This window comes from Amblyomma mixtum, chromosome 4 (assembly GCF_055824585.1).
Source record: "Amblyomma mixtum isolate Tamu chromosome 4, ASM5582458v1, whole genome shotgun sequence".
Taxonomy (NCBI): Eukaryota; Metazoa; Arthropoda; class Arachnida; order Ixodida; family Ixodidae; genus Amblyomma; species Amblyomma mixtum.
This window is the reverse complement of record NC_143015.1, coordinates 135,995,167-136,008,452: the sequence shown is the minus strand read 5'-3', so window position 1 is coordinate 136,008,452 and position 13,286 is coordinate 135,995,167. Positions and strand designations below refer to the sequence as shown.

At 47.2% G+C, this 13,286-nt stretch overlaps 1 long non-coding RNA gene across 1 annotated transcript; it reads left to right on the top strand.

Annotated features, from left to right (window-relative positions):
- Positions 1-3,974: 3,974 nt before the first annotated feature.
- LOC149348341 (uncharacterized) lies at positions 3,975-4,765 on the top strand. The gene is made up of 3 exons (XR_016292244.1): positions 3,975-4,074; positions 4,169-4,251; positions 4,648-4,765. It is a non-coding gene; the product is annotated as an uncharacterized LOC149348341 (long non-coding RNA).
- Positions 4,766-13,286: the final 8,521 nt, after the last annotated feature.

Here is a 13,286-nt window from a genome sequence, read left to right as displayed (position 1 = left end):
ACAACTTACAGTTGCTGCCGGGAACGCAGCCTCTGGCGCTCTCACGGGGACGCAGCCAGTACTTCACCATTCCGAATATGGCCAGAACTCTATCAAAGAATGATTCGACTGTGTGGCAGTGGAACTGCCGAGGGTTCCCGCGTAAGCGAGCGCTCGTGCAACAGTACCTCGAGCAGGAAAATGAGAAACCTTTAGCCATAGCGCTGCAAGAAACGGGCAAGGGCGCGGTTAAACTTACGGGATATCAAGCGTTTGCTAGCGACCGCGGGGAAAAATCTCGGGTTACTACATTCGTCAAAAGGAACGTAGCGGCAATCGCGCACGAAATCAGTTCTCGTGACATTGAGGCGGTTCTCGTTGAAATTCTCACGGGTAGGAAGGTGGAGCCCAGTATTTTCCTCTTAAACATTTACAGCACCCCCAAGCAGCGTAAAGTTAGGTTCAGGGCCCTCTTTCGCAAAGCCATCAAGGCGGCAGGAACAAACCCGCTAATAATTGTAGGGGACTTTAACGCGGCCCATCAAGAGTGGGGATACAATAGGCACGACCCGAAGGGAAGGCAGCTGTGGGAAGACTTTCATGAATTGGGCCTCACACTGCAAACGGACCCCGGCTGTCCGACCAGGGTGGGAAACAGCGTGAGCGTCGACACTACCCCAGATCTAACCTTCACCAGAAACGTTGCAGAGATTACCTGGAGAAACACCGACATCAACTTTGGGAGCGATCACTACGTCCTCGCAGTAACCCTTAAACGGGGAGCCAAAGTAAGAAGCAGCAGAAAACCCAGTGTAACTCAATGGGATAAATTCAGACAACTCAGAGAAAGCTCCGACGTAGAGCAGAATATCCAGGATATCGACGAATGGGTGGAAGCCCTCATGCGCCAAGTTAAGGCCGCTACCACGACCCTACAGGAGGAAGACGCACCGACAACCGCCGACAGCAAACTCTTGCACATGTGGGAAGCTAAACGAGGCATGGAAAAGCGTCTCCGCACACAGAGATGGAACAGAAATTTGAGGCGAAGAATAGCCAGGCATAATAAGGAAATTGAGGAATACGCAATTAAACTTTCTGAGCAAAACTGGTGTAGTAGATGTGATGAAATGGAAGGCAATATGAGCCTTTCCAAGACTTGGGGCCTGCTGCGACATCTCCTGGACCCTGATAGCTCAAACACACAATCGGGCAATAGATTGGCGAAGGCCAGGCACGCGTTCGAGGGGACGGACGCGGAGCTCGTGGCAAAATTAGTAAACACCTACATCGGCGACACAGAATCCCTCCCCCTCCCGCAGTACAAGGGCCCTCCTAACGAGACTCTCGATGCGCCCATAACAGAGGCGGAGGTTAGGGCCGAAATTTTGACTTTAAAGACGCGATCGGCCCCCGGCCCAGACGGGGTTGCGAACAAATTATTAAGAAATCTGGACGACATGTCCATAACGGCGCTCACGAAATACATGCAGGAGGTATGGAGTAGCGGCCGTCTCCCTCAGCAATGGAAAACAGCAAACGTGGTGCTAATCCCTAAGCCGGGTAAACCGCCTGGATTAGAAAATCTCAGACCAATTTCCCTAACCTCGTGCGTAGGAAAGCTTATGGAACGCGTCATCCAGGCTAGACTGACACGCTTCATGGAGCAGAACGACCTGTGGCCGCACGAGATGGTCGGGTTCCGGCCGGGCTTGTGTACGCAGGACGTGATGCTTCGCTTGCAACATGACATTATAAATTCGAGATCCAAAGACGCGAAGGTGATTTTAGGTTTAGATCTAACCAAAGCCTTCGACAATGTTAAGCATGCGGCCGTCCTTGCGGGGCTTCAGGACATAGGTGTCGGCGAAAGGACGTATAATTACATCAAGGATTTCCTGTCGCACAGGACGATAAAACTAAAATTTCAGGACTTAGAATTCCCCAAGGTTTACCTGGGAAGTAAGGGAACGCCACAGGGATCGGTGCTCTCCCCCTTCCTTTTTAACGTGGCAATGAGGGGCCTTCCCGCCGCACTCAGGAATATAGACGGCATAAAATTTAGCTTGTACGCAGATGACATCAACATATGGTTGAACAGTGGTAGTGACGGTAGCATAGAAGAGCGGCTGCAGGCAGCGGCGGACACTGTAGTGTCCTACGCGGCCGAAAGGGGCCTTGTGTGTTCGCCGCAGAAATCGGAACTCTTTGTTTACAATCCGAAAGCGCTCCGGTGCAAGCGCGACTGGAATTTTGAAATTAAGGTAGAGGGCAAAGCTGTACCGAAAGTTAATCACATCAGGATCCTCGGACTTTTTATCCAAGAGGACGGTTACAATGAAGGAACGATCAAGAAGCTCAGCAACTACACTGCGCAAGTAACAGGGATCTTCAGGAGGGTCGCGCTGAAGGGCAGGGGCCTCAAAGAAAGTAGCCTCTTGAAACTGACGCAGGCGTATATTATTAGCCGAATATGCTATGCCACGCCATTCCTCGATATTAGGGTAAACGAGAGAGAGAAGATCGACGCAATTATTCGGCGTTGCGTCAAGAGGGCGCTGGGCGTACCTATCTCCACGTCTACAGACCGCCTGTTGGAAATGGGGGTGCATAATACCTGGATTGAACTAGCCGAGGCGGTGCGAATCGCCCAGCTCGAAAGACTGAGTACAACGAATACGGGCCGGACCATCTTAGAGTGGGTCGGCCGAAAAGTAGATAGGGGCATATGCGACAAGGTCGCCCTACCGCCACAATGTCGCGAGAATATCATCGTTCCCCCCCTCCCCCGCAACATGCACCCAGAACATCACAGGGAAAGACGGGAAAAAAGGGCGGAGGCGCTGGTTAAAAGGGCCGGGAACTTCAGGGCAAATGGGGTTGCCTACGTGGACGCAGCGAGTGGCAGGTCGGGGGCGGCGGTCGCCTCAGTAGTCGACGGCCGAGGTGCACCAGTCGCCGCCGCCTCTATTAGGAGTAGAAACATAGATACGGCCGAGGAGGTCGCAATAGCGCTTGCTTGCGCCGGAACCAAGGCTAGTTTGATTCTTAGTGACAGCAAAACAGCAATCTGCAACATCGGAAAGGGCAGGGTCTCGCCAGAAACGGCTCGAATTCTGTCCGCAGCCAAAATTGATCGCAAGATCACCTTAATTTGGGTCCCAGCACACACATCCGTCCCCGGTAACGAGGCGGCCCACATGTTAGCCCGAGATCTCTACTTCCGGGTAACTGTAGAGCCACCCGACCCCCAGGGGATGGACGAACGTTTGCAAACATACGCGGAAATCGCCGTGCACTACAGGTTAGGCAGGCGTCTAATGCCACCACCAGATCCAAATTTAACCAATACAGAGGCCATCGCCTGGCGACGATTACAGGCCGGAAATTTCGTTAACCCTGTCTGGTTATTTCAAACCACTTTAGACGATAAAAAAGATGACAAATGTAAGACCTGCGGAGCGAGGGGGACCCTCGATCATATAATTTGGCAATGCCCTGGATCCCCGGGTGCTGAGGACAATATTAAGAGTAGAGAAGCCTGGGAGGCCCTTCTGCGAAGCGAGGTCCCCGCCGACCAGAAACGAGCTGTCCGCCTGGCGGCTGAAGCCGCGAAGAGACAATGTATCTTCGCCAGTCTTTAGTCGCGGAGGTCCCGTCCCCCGTCCCCTAGGCCTGCGTGCCAGGGACGGGGAGTAGGGGGCCTCCTACATCGGTGGAAATAAAAGTTGTTATCATCATCATCGACCTCTCCCTAGAGCGCCTGGGGAATCGCTAGGTGCACCCGCCGCGCCGCGCGTGCGTGGTGAGCGGGCATGCCGCATTCGTTTCGTGATCCTCGGCGCGCTCGTTTCGAGGCGTGTGCAGCTATGGCGTTCGTGCGTGGTGCGCTCGGCGGCGACAGCCAGCTGAAATTTCTGTGCAGTTTTTGCTTGCGGCTTTCGCCGTTTCCCCAGGAGCACGTGGCTAGTGTCGTGCTCGTATTTAAAGTTTTTGCCGCGGCACTACAAGGATCCGCATCAGGCGCGCTTTGAGGACCGCCGTTTGACAGCTACGCTGACGCGCTTGTCGGGGGTGCGCATTCTCAACCCTGAGGTAAGGACTGAACTACATTGTCGCAAGTTTTCTCGTGCATTGAGGACTCACCAAATTGCGGTGCTTGTAACTAAACTTTTTTTTTTTTTTGCAGCGTCGTTCCCTGGATATGCTTCTCGGAAGCCGATGTCATTGTTCGCCGCGGACGCTGGGCCTACTGCTCGCCGCCACGCCGCTGTAAGTTGACGTTGAAGAGCTGCTCCAAACGGCCCTTTTCAGGGCCGCTTCATTGCTTCCTGGAAGATTGCGGGCATCAATCTCGCGGCCGTGTTCCCTCTCTTTGTCGAAATCGGCGCCAGACATCAGAACCCGCGCTAGGCCTCGTTGCAGGGTTAAACGAGTGCAGTGTGGCTTTAGAGAAGTTATGACTTGCGCTTAGTCTATCTATATCATTCATTCAGTGCAGTGTGCCTTTGCTTCTTTAGCGACTTCTCACGCCTTGTCGAAATCGGATTTAAAGCTCACGCCACGCCTCGTTGAATGGGTTAACCGAGTGCAGCGCCTAGCTTTGTTTTTGTGTTCTAACCTGTAAGCAGTGCACCTTTCTTCGCTCCTTACTTTTGTTCTTTTCAGTCGTTTCCTGAATCCGTCGAAAGAGCCAGGCTTGCCGGATGGTTGTTCGCCGTGAATGGAACCACGAGGCGATCGCATCTGCATACACAGCACGACTTTGTTCCCTCGTGTTTTTTTTTACCAAGGATTGCTTCGACAGCTCGTGCAAAACGAGGACTGCGCACGCCGTGTCGTCGCTGCTTAGTGAAGAGGCACAAAACGGATGTCGTCCTTACTAAAGGCCCTTCTCGGGGCCACCTCAGTGTTTCCTGGCAGACCACGCGCTTTCCGCCCTGTGCACATGTTCCCCTCATTTCCAATCATTTGTAAGTTGCATATCAATGAATTAATAAATCAGTCAATGCACTTCATTTACCAGAAAAATCTCGCTGGTCACCCTGGGCTAAAAGCTGTGCACACAGCTTGACAAGGCCCAGGGGACCATTAGATGACAGTTTTGAACGTAGGAAAAACAAGTTGGTACTTTAAAAGAACATGGAAAGTACACCAAACAATATAAGAGATAAACATTACAATCGCGCATTACAGTAAAGAAAAAGAAAACACTTTGACAGCAGACATACAGTATCAATTTACACTATAATACATACAAAAATCACGACATTCAGCATTATGGCACGAAATATAAGAACAGCACATAAAGCAAAAAAGAATGCAAGTTACAATAGTACAGATAGATTAGCTGTTTACATTTGCATATGCATAAAATTAGTCCTCGTCTCCTTGGGCCTCCTTCAAATCCTGCAGAAGGCTTGAATTTGCAACTGCTAATATCAAAGAAGATTTAGAAGAACTTCAGTTTGGGATACACGGTGCATAGTACTTGAGAAAACAAACAATAGCGCCTACAATGACACACACAGAAGAATAACTATGCAGCACAAGCGCTATCCTGCGCTCTACAGTATGGAACTGTGACTGAAAAATGAACCTTCACGTCAGTGAAATATGAGCCTTTAGGCTGTCTACAAATTGTTATTACAGAAAGAAAGAAATATTAGTGAATGTTGTGTGAGAGGCTTGCATATTACTCTGTTTATTTATTTATTTACCCCTCAAGGCCAGTGGCATTACACAGATGTTAGGGTGGGCTTGTCTAAAAGGAAAGTAAAATAATAGAGCCCGGCCCGCACCGCTTAGAGCACAACGGGCTAGTGGCATTACACAGGGGGAATGGTAAATATACTAAAACTGAGAAAAATACAGTTGATTACATGAACATTAAACAGCGCCTGAATATACAATGTTAGCTAGTGCTACGCGGAACTGCTCGTAATTTTCAGTGCCGGCAACTTCTGCGGTAAGGTGGTTCCAGTCGCATGAGGTTCGCGGCAGGAATGACTGCGAGCAGCATTTTCTGTTGCATGACATACTTCCAACTTTGTGATCATGATCAATGCGGCGGGATACAGAAATTGTACGGGGGATGAGGTGATCACGAAGAGTGGGATGATGGTACAGCTTGTGGAACAGGGTGATACGAAACACTTTTCTACGCGATGTCAGTTATGGGAGGCAGATATTAGACTTCATAGCTGTGCGGTTGTAGTTAACAAGGATTAAACGCACAGAGTTATTTTGCACCAGCTCAAGATCATTAATGAAGTCATGAGCAGGGTGCCATACACGTGTTGCATGCTCGAGTTTTTATCGTATTAGTGTTTGATAAAGCAGTAGTTTCAAATTGGAAGGAACGTTAAAGAAGTTGCGACGTAAGTAGCAAAGCATGCGATTAGCATTTTCAATTATGTTCTCGGTATGAAGAGACCAGTTAAGATAATAAGTAATGTGGACGCCGATGCACTTATATGATGAGGCTGATTCCAACGAAATGTTATCGATGTAGTAGTGAGGTGGGACGGAAGTTTTTCTAGATACACGCATGACTTTGCATTTGTTCATATATAGCTGCATTCACCATTCTTCGCACTGAAGTCAGTGGCGGTCTCGTCAAGTAGTCCCCTGCTTTGTACGTTCACCTTGTTAGCGGCTGTCTTATTTCACACAATTCCACGTTCTACACGTTGATAGGTATCGTGTTCCTGCCTTGGTGGTAGTGGTTTATTTTTTTAAAAAAAAGGAAGCAAAAGAGTGTTGCCGGCTGCGGCAATTGCTATCTAATATCTTAAGCACCCGAGCTGCAGCCGGCGGAAACGACAGGGAAAGGGAGAGGATAGTAAGGAGAAGTATAGAGGGGAGCGACAGCAAGAAAGGACAGGGGAGAGCTTTGTACACTATTTACAAAATACAAAAGTAATCAAGTTCCCGCCACCGTTGTCTTGCCATGCCGCCGGCGCGGCGGCGACGGCGGTGCCATTTACCTGCGGTTGCGGTGGCCAACAACCTCGTCGGCGGGAGGGGGGGGGGGGGAGCCACCCATTCATGTCTTTATCCCACCAGGGACACAGCGACGCAAGCGAGGGGACCATCCCTTTCTGGCTTGACAAGGAGCGCCGACCAGCCGCCTTGGGGACTGAGGGCAGAACAAATTAAGCCACTTCCCAGAACTGATAAATGAAGGCCGCTAACCCCACTGGTGAAATGTCCGGGCAGGTGCTTTGACCTTAGTGGACATGTCGTGGCAATTATCTCAGACGTCGACTCGTTTCGCCTGGTATCGAAATGAATATTGCTCGCGTAAGCGTTAACATTCAAAGATTGAGTAATGGTATAACGTCTATACCTTTCGCCATTTATTTTTCAATAACAAAGCGCAAAAAAAATTTTGTGCAAATAAAATGAAAAATTGTTGTTTCTATTTTTTCTTTTTTTATATACAGCAGTCTGTCCGCTCCCCCTAAAACCACTCTCTGTGACCGCCACTGACTGAAGTAATGTAAGGTTGTTAGTGTTGGTTATTTCTCTAAAAATGACGCAAACATCAGCGAATAGGTGAATATGAGAATCCATAAGAGAGCGGGGATCATTAATGTTAGATCAGGAACAGTAGCTAGGGTCCAAGAACTGAACCTTGTGGAACTCCGGAAGACACCTCTGTAAAACAGGTGTTATAACCGTAAGCAATAACTAATTGTGAGCGATTAAGTAGACATTCAATCCATTTCAATAAGTTACAGTCAATATTAAGATGTTTTAGTTTGTGAGCCAAAAGGTTGTGACATACATCGTCGAAAGCCTTTGAAAAATTCAGAAATATACAGCCAGTTAGTGATGATAGGTCTAGAATACAGTGCAATGCATGTGTAAACTATATTAACTGTGTTTCGCAAGAGTAAAGTTTTCGAAAACAATGTTGCGCTGACATAAAAAGTTGTTCAATGAAAGGAAGTTAACAAGGTTGGTGAATATTATATGTTTGAACATTTTGGGTCAAGTATTGGTAAGGGATATGGGACGATAATTAATAGGGGATGCTTTGCTGCCGGATTTGTAGACTGTAACCACCTTTCCGATCTTCCACTCAGTAGCAGCGTTGACTGGTCAATGCTGGAAAAGTTTGGTTAGTATAATGGGCGAATAAGCTGCAGTGCTTTTTAAGTAACGCAGTCATAACCCGGAGCGGAATGAACACTGAGTCCATCAATAAGCTTATTCACACCAGTAGGAGCAACAGTTATAGGTGGCATGAAAACATAGTTGAAGTGGTGAGTTGTAGGCATATGTATACATCAGATATGGGTGTAAAGTTGTCAGTGATTACGCGGTTAAGAATCGTGACGCGAACGTCGGAAGGGATGAGGTCGCCTAACGGGTCAGATAACGCAAAACTATCGTCGGTGGAAGGATTAATGACCCGCCAGAATTTTTGACATTGGTGGTTACATGTGAGTGGAAGTGCTTTTAGCGCTTTTGAGCGCCTGAACATACATGTTGGAAGCCGCTGAATACGAAGTCCGATCGCTCACTAGTTGGCGAGAACTTTGCGATGCGGTAGAGGCTTTCTTTTTGTTAGATAAACGTTTAATGTGATTATTACACTAGGGAGCTATTGAGTGGGTGGTAGCAGTGCGTTCAGGAGTGTATTGTTCTGTGAGTTGGGTGATTATAGCTGTGAACATGCTCCAGTTGGTTTGAATGCTGCGGACACCAAAGCTATGGGAAAGCATCGATAAAAAAAATAGTTCATTATTTATCGCCTGAAAATTTGCTCCATTGTAGTCTCGTATTATTATTTTTTTTCTTTTTGTTAGTGTTCGGAGTGGCTAGATTAATGTCATAGTGCATTAGCAAGTGGTCGCTGATGCCTGGCAGGTATGTAATAGGTGAGACTATGTCAGATCGATTTGTCAGGATTAAATCTAGCGTATTAGCCGCGTTGGCTTTTTTAGTCCCTTGTGAGCACAAATGCACTAACGAGAATACTGAGCGCACATCTAAAAATTCGCGACTTCGAGACGAGAACGGGGACATTAAAGGGGAGTTGGTATCCCATGTTATCTTCGAAAAAATTAGATCGGCAAATAAAACAATACTGAAATAGATCATGGTGCTTTGTTTTTAAGTGTTTCCATAAAAAAGTATGGCAACAGATAAGGAAAGGCTTAGGTGATCGTGATCGAGGAGGTTAGACTGAATTATAGTGCAACAGCTTGAAACAGGTCTTCACATCATTCATATATACTTTTGCATCTGAGCCTTGTATTTATTGCTGTATTTTGTGTTACAACTTGTATTTAACATTTTTCAATTTTGCTAAACCTGTTCTTTTTTGCATATATTATGTATTCGCCCCTCCTGCTTGGGCCTACTGTAGGCCTGCAGTATGTTCTAAATAAAATAAAAAGAACATTGCAGGAGCCCGGACAAAGCAAAATTACACAAATTACGTTTGAATAGAGATTATGGCAGGAAAGTGGATGAAATATAGCTAAAAGAAGAATTGTGAACCGAAGCAAAGTATGTAATGAGCCAGAAATATGCATATCAAAGAAGACACTGCACTGAGAAAATGGACAGCATGAAATAAATGAGCAGCACAAGTGCAGCGTACAGGCCTTTATCAAAGAATTTATTTTTTGTTTATTTACCACGTCCTGGTAGTGTTAGCTCCATAAAGCATTATCAAAATTATCACAATTTTCAGTTTTATTTGCTTAGGAGAAGGTTAGAGCATTAAGAACTTGGCTCATAAATGCACCTCAAATATTGCCATAAATCATCGTACTCTTCGTCCTGGGCCACAAGAGCTGGGGCTTCATGAGATAATTATTACGGTGCATTAACGAAAATTTCAACATGCCGTCAGCATGCAAAGATTTTATACTGGCGCTGAAAAAACCGCATTTTTTTAATTTTCGCTGGCAGGAGGGAGTAACTTTCTTGACTGCGCTGCTTTCTTCCTAAGCAAATGAAAGACGTGTATGCCGAGCAAAAACAATTCGAAAATATGTAGCGTAAGATATAACACTAATGCACTGTGAAGCTTGATGCCTTATTGGTCCAGTAGAGTGGAGAGCTGGGCGAGTTAATTGGTTCACGATTGTAGAAAGAAAACCAGCGCAAAAGACGGGGACACAGAACTCGGAACACAGAATACACGAACACAGAACACAGCGTCGTCCTGTGTTCCTGTTGTGCGTCTCCGTCCTTTGCCCTTGTTTTTTTTTCCTTAATTGGCCATGCACTTGTGGCAATTTAAGTGCACTTCCTGTGAATTTTGCACAAAAGTAGTGTATTTTTGCATTCACCTTTTTTACACGCTGAGTTGTTTTATCTTTTGGTCACTTCAGAAGGGAGGAGTTAGTATAGAAGTAATTTACTTGGAGAATACAAGGAAATATCTCTTGCGATGAATTTTCTCATATTTTAATTCTGCCTGATGGGAATGCATTACGCGCCATACGGTGTTACTCACAACCAAACGCCCAAGGCTCTAAGTTGGGCAAAGCATGTATCATATATGTGGAAGTGCGAATATGGCTGTGGTGCGCTGGGCGTCTTGCATGCACAGCAGGAAGTGATTTGTGTCTAGACCATCCAGGAGGGCATGTACAAGGACGGGAAGATAGTACAAACGCAAAAAAAAAAAGCTAGCTGGGGCTAGAAACGCATTTTTCGTTCTAGCAAGTACCAACGTTGGGGCAAAGCAACCAGTTTTGGGCGCCTTGTAAGAAGAAAGGATGGTTCTGGGAAGCGGAGGCAGGGCTGGGTACGGCGCACGCGAGGTCGCGGGGTCACGGAGTAGCGCTGCAGCAGCACATCGGGAAAAGGTTAAATTCTTCCACTCGCCACTCGCAGCGCACCGCAGAGCCGGCAGCCTTCTCTCTTGTCCGCCTACCCGGCAGGTTCCGGCCGGGGAGACGGACAATAGTCGCGGGCGAGAGCGAAGGAGGGGGGGGCACCACATGAAAAGCATTAGAAGAATGTCACTGGCGCCTCCACTACGGCTCAGCTTGTACTATTCTGGCGCAGTGCTGCGTTTCGCCGTAATCGCTTGTCAGCAAAGTGAACACAGCACCGTGCCTTCCCGTGAATAGTACAAGCAGGGACGTCGCGGCCACATCGGCATTCGCAGTATAGCGCCGCCCTGTCGCTTATTTGCTCGCTTATCCTCTAACAAGTCAAAAAGTCTTCCTGTTGTGGCACGCCATCCATGGCTTACGACACCACGTCTGTCATTCCCCTTCATACTTCAAGCGTTTCTCTTGCTATGGAAGTATTAGCCGTTGCGGCCACCAATTCAAGCAGCGAGAAAAATTTCAGCGCCGCAGGATTCGTAATGAAAGAGCGCCGCTCTTGTTTCGATCAAGCCATCATCAATGAACAACTTGCATATTTAGAGTGATAAATCTATACCTTTATGCGTTGTGTCTTGTGTATAATCCCAAACTGTGATCTGGAATGCGAGGTCAAAATTTGAATGTCATTGAAATAAACTCATTTTCCTGAAATTCTCTTTTTGTGTCGTCGCCGCTTTGCAGGTCGGGCCGAGCACGAGCGTGCTCAGGGTCCTTCAGTGTCGGGCCGGGCTTCCTGTCGGTAGGTTAAGTCCCGGGCCGGGCGCGGGTTCGAAATTGCGGCCCGTGCACAGCTCTATTAAGAAACCTAATCACATTTCCTTTTGTGAAAAAAGAGCTATGTGCAGAGTTTAAATGGTGCAAGTATGAAGCTACAATGAAATCAATTACCAAACACATCGAAACATCAGTTGTGATGCCTGAAAAAAGATGTACTGCAACATATAAATACTCAAGTCTCGATAAGCAGGAATACTGAAGGGGAATAAAAACAGTTTTCTTTTGTTCGGGCTCATGCACCTGCTACAAACATATTCTTTATACATAGCAATAAAACTTGAAATAACTGTTTAAGAAGCCTTTTGGTCAAAGTATAGCTAAGCATGACTGAAAGGAGTCCGCAAGAAATGCACGGAAGCAGGCATGCAGTGTGACAGCGCAGCGCGACAGGTGCGCTTTTTAATCTCGCGCGCGCACTGAAGAACATGGGTTTATGGTTTATTGGGGTTTTAACGTCGCAAAACGAGTCAGGCTATGAGGGACGCCGTAGTGAAAGGGGTTCGGAAATTTCGACCACCTGGGGTTCTTTAACGTGCACTGACATCGCACAGTACACGGGCCTCTAGAATTTAGCCTCCATCGAAATTCGACCACCTCGACCGGGATCGAACCCGCGTCTTTCGGATCAGCGGCCGAGCGCCATAGCCACTGAGCCACCGCGGCGGGTCGAAAGACATGACGGGGACACGCCGAGGAGGCAACGCTGCAGTGCACGCTGCCTCCTCGCCTCTCGGCTCCTCGCGAGCAGCCCCGTCCGCTGACGAGCGGTGGCGGGGGAAAATCTAGGGAAAACATGCCTGTCCCCAACCGGACATGACGTCATTAAAAATCACGTGACCTATGACGTCACTTGTATGACGTCATATTTTTTTGACCAATCAGCGTTTCCAGCCTGCCGTCCCGCAAACGCTTGTCTCGGAAGAGCGCGCGTCGCAGGATTGGCTCTCGGCGCGGCTGCGAGTAGCCGCTGTTTGGATTTGGATTTGTGATAGTGATCTCCATGTCCATTAGACTGCGGGGCGTCAATGAAACCAGCACTAAATTTCTTCGGCAGTTTTAATTTTGTCTGCGTGTTTTATTGAAAAACAAAGTAATTCCAGCTGTTTAAAAATATTTTAGATACAAATATATCTTTCTACTTTAGTGTTACATAGTGCAAGCACACTTGCACTGCTCACCATTTGCATACACACCACATGCAAACTTGCACTGGAAGTAATTAATAAATAAATAAATTAATACTGTCATGGTGAGGAGAAGTGATCTGGTACCGGCTTTTCTATTTGGGCTTCAGAAATAGCCTGAGAGGGCAGACAATTAGCCTATAGCATGAATGTTACGGCAATGCCATCGTATGTGGTTCAACATTTATTCATCATTTGACAATATTGCTGCAATGTGAAAAGACCACTTCAGAGCAACGTTATCCGCATGTTGTTTGGTAACATTGCAGCAACATTATCTAATGTTGAAGAATGTTAGCGCAACATAGTAGAACATTGGCAATGTTGTTAACGTTGCAGTAACATACTGTGCTACTACATGGCAAAACACTTGTCATGACAACCAGGCTGAAGAAGCGAGGAGAGATAGATGTGGTTATGAGATGAGATTTACAAACTCTCGCGAGCTGGCTATTTCATTTACGAGACGTTCCGGTCG